The sequence below is a fragment of the Aythya fuligula genome, chromosome 1, assembly GCF_009819795.1.
Source record: "Aythya fuligula isolate bAytFul2 chromosome 1, bAytFul2.pri, whole genome shotgun sequence".
In the NCBI taxonomy this organism is placed as follows: Eukaryota; Metazoa; Chordata; class Aves; order Anseriformes; family Anatidae; genus Aythya; species Aythya fuligula.
The window spans coordinates 106,961,171-106,964,027 of record NC_045559.1 but is presented as its reverse complement, the minus strand read 5'-3'; the positions used below and the strand labels follow the sequence as shown (position 1 = coordinate 106,964,027).

At 45.1% G+C, this 2,857-nt stretch overlaps 1 non-coding gene across 1 annotated transcript; it reads left to right on the top strand.

Moving 5' to 3' along the window:
* The first annotated feature begins 1,451 nt into the window (after positions 1 to 1,451).
* On the top strand, positions 1,452 to 1,524 carry TRNAK-CUU. Its single transcript has one exon. It is a non-coding gene; the product is annotated as a tRNA-Lys (tRNA).
* The last annotated feature ends 1,333 nt before the right edge of the window (positions 1,525 to 2,857 follow it).

Genomic DNA, 2,857 nt, shown 5'->3' with positions numbered 1-2,857 from the left:
ACTTGCTCTCAAAGTTCTTTCCAACTTTAGATCTAATAGTTTATGTAGCTCATCATCAATAGTTTATACAGTTCCTCACCATTACCTATCCTTCTTAACTACCTTCCCCTCATTTTTTAATGAAAACGGACATTTTAACAAGTTAGTGTTCACCATCAAAAGCTTATTCTTATGCAGAGTAACCAAAAAGCTATGGTAAGAAGTCACTTCAAGGAAAATGATGAATCTCTCCACCACAGCAAACTATTCCCATTTGCTCAGGCAGATAATGATAGGGAAAGGGGGAATGGTTTTAAAATAAAAGAAGGAAAGAAGGAAGATTTAGATTTGATGTTAGGAGGAAATTCTTCACTATGAGGGTGGTGAGGCACTGGAACAGGTTGCCCAGGGAAGTTGTGGATGCCTCGTCCTTGGAAGTGTTCAGTATCAGTCTGGATGGGGCTTTGAGCAACCTGGTCTAGAGGGAGGTGTCCATCTCCATGGCAGAGGAGTTGGAACTGGATAATCTTTGAAGTCCCTTCCAATCAAAGCCATTCTATGATTGATGACTGTATGATTTATTAATTTCTTAGGTAGCTTAATTGTCTCACTACCTGCCTCTTTCATGCATTCAGTTTTATGTTGTGCTGTTCTTTCTCTTTAAATACAAAAAAGATCACTGAAGCTTAATCTTAACGGAAATGCAGAAAGAGTTAATTTAAACTAGAGGGAGAGCACCTGGAAAAGCTTGTGTTTTCATAAAATAAGCTGCAAAATCATTTGGTATCAATTCATGGATTTTCTAAATGAGACAAAAATTAATTGTGTCCAATTGCACAGTTGTTCTGTCATATTTATGTTGGCAAATGAGTTAGAATAAGAAATTGAGGGGGAGGGCTGACAATATTTATCTTCTACTTCACATTTATTCAGAAAGTCAAAAGGTCTTTTTACAACCAGAGTAGGAAATGCCCAAACCTTTATTTGTTCTGAAAAAGGAATTACATTTGCCTTCAGGTAGTTTTAAAATGGAATAGTTAAAATAGGACCCCACCTATCCCCTTCTTCCCACCCCACAACAGACACTGTCTAAAAAGTCAATTTCATTAAGATTTCAGCTAAAAAAACTTAATGATTTGACAGCATATGGTTCCACTGGAGTTTACTAATAAGCAATTGTCAACCTTCAGGGAAGAAAGTCAGTTGGAATAAGTTAAAATAACTTATTGTAGCACTGGTTCTACAGCTAGTGAGGGTGAGAATAAAGGAGCAATAATTGTGTTTTGTTCAAAACTGACCCAAAGACCAAAATTCCACCCAAACAGGATGAAAATCCAACTTCGCCTGGAACTGAAATATGAAAGCATTTCCATTTGGAAGAAGTAACACACCACATGCTGAAGCAGAAAAATGCATTCCCAAACAGTTATGGACAGGAACTTCTTTCAGTCTTATTCATCTGTAGTGGGTGAGCCCGGCTAGCTCAGTCAGTAGAGCATGAGACTCTTAATCTCAGGGTCGTGGGGTCGAGCCCCACGTTGGGCGCCAAAAAAGACTGTCGTGGTTCTGCTCGAGTGGGCAGCCGAGCTCCACCACAGCCGCTCTCTCACTCCCCCTCCTCAAAGAGGAATGGGGAGAAAATATGTGAAAAGGGCTCAAGGATTGAGATAAGGACGAGAAAATCACGCAATAATTATTGTAACGGGCAAAACAGACTCGGCATAAGGAGATAGTAAGATTTATTGCCTACAGCTAACAAGCAAGAGAAGTGAGAAAACAAAGGAAAAAAAAAAAAAAAAAAAAAAAAAACCACCTTCCCCCCATCCACCCTCTTCCACCTCCTCCCCCTGAGCGGCGCAGGGGAACGGGGGAATGGGGGTTATGGTCAGTCTACAGCACTTCTCTGCCGCTCCTTCTCGGTCACTCTCGTCCCCTGTGCTGTGGGGTCCCACCCACGGGATGCAGTCCTTGATGAACTGATCCGGCGTGGGCTTCCCACAGGCAGCAGCTCTTTCAGAACTACTCCAGATATGGGTCCGTACCACAGGGTCCATCCCTCAGGAGAAAACTGCTCCAACCTGGCTCCCCTACGGGCAGCAGCTCCTGCTGGGTCACCCGCTCCTGTGTGGGCTCCTCTCCACGGGCTGCAGGTCCGGCCCGGAATCTGCTCCAGCAGGGGTCTTCCACAGGCAGCAGCCTCCGTCGGTGCAGGGCCACCTGCTCCACCATGGTCTCCTCCACGGGCTGCAGCGTGGAACCCTGCTCCACCGTGGTACTCCATGGGCTGCAGGGGGACATCCTGCTTCACCATGGTCCTCACCACAGGCCGCAGGGGACTTCTGCTCCAGCTCCTGGAGCACCTCTCCCCCTCCTTCTACACTGACCTTGGCACCTGCAAGGCTGTTTTCTCACTCCCTTGACTCTCCCGGCTGCTGTGTGGCGCAGCGTTTTTTCCCTGTCTTAAATATGCTCTCACAGAGGTGCAAACAACATCGCTTATTGGCTCAGATCTGGAAAACAATGGGGCCCTTCCCAAACATGGGGCAGCTTCTAGATCTTTCTCACAGAAACCACCCCTATAGCCCCCTGCTACCAAAACCTTGCCACGTAAACCCACTACATCATCTTTCTTACTGGCCAGTCTTACTGATCTTTCACTGTTTGCAGTAACATTGGCCACAGATAAACAGCAGCACCTACAGAGAGAAGTTATGTCAGATCAGTAGGGATTGCAAAGGCAAATCTTCCCATCAGCTGGCCTTGACTCTACACCACCTTTCTTATAACTAAAGATGTGAATGTTTTCAGACTGGGGGGGGAGGGGTTGCTGACATAAACTAATTAATTAAACAATTAACTGCTAAGTATCGAGCATTAA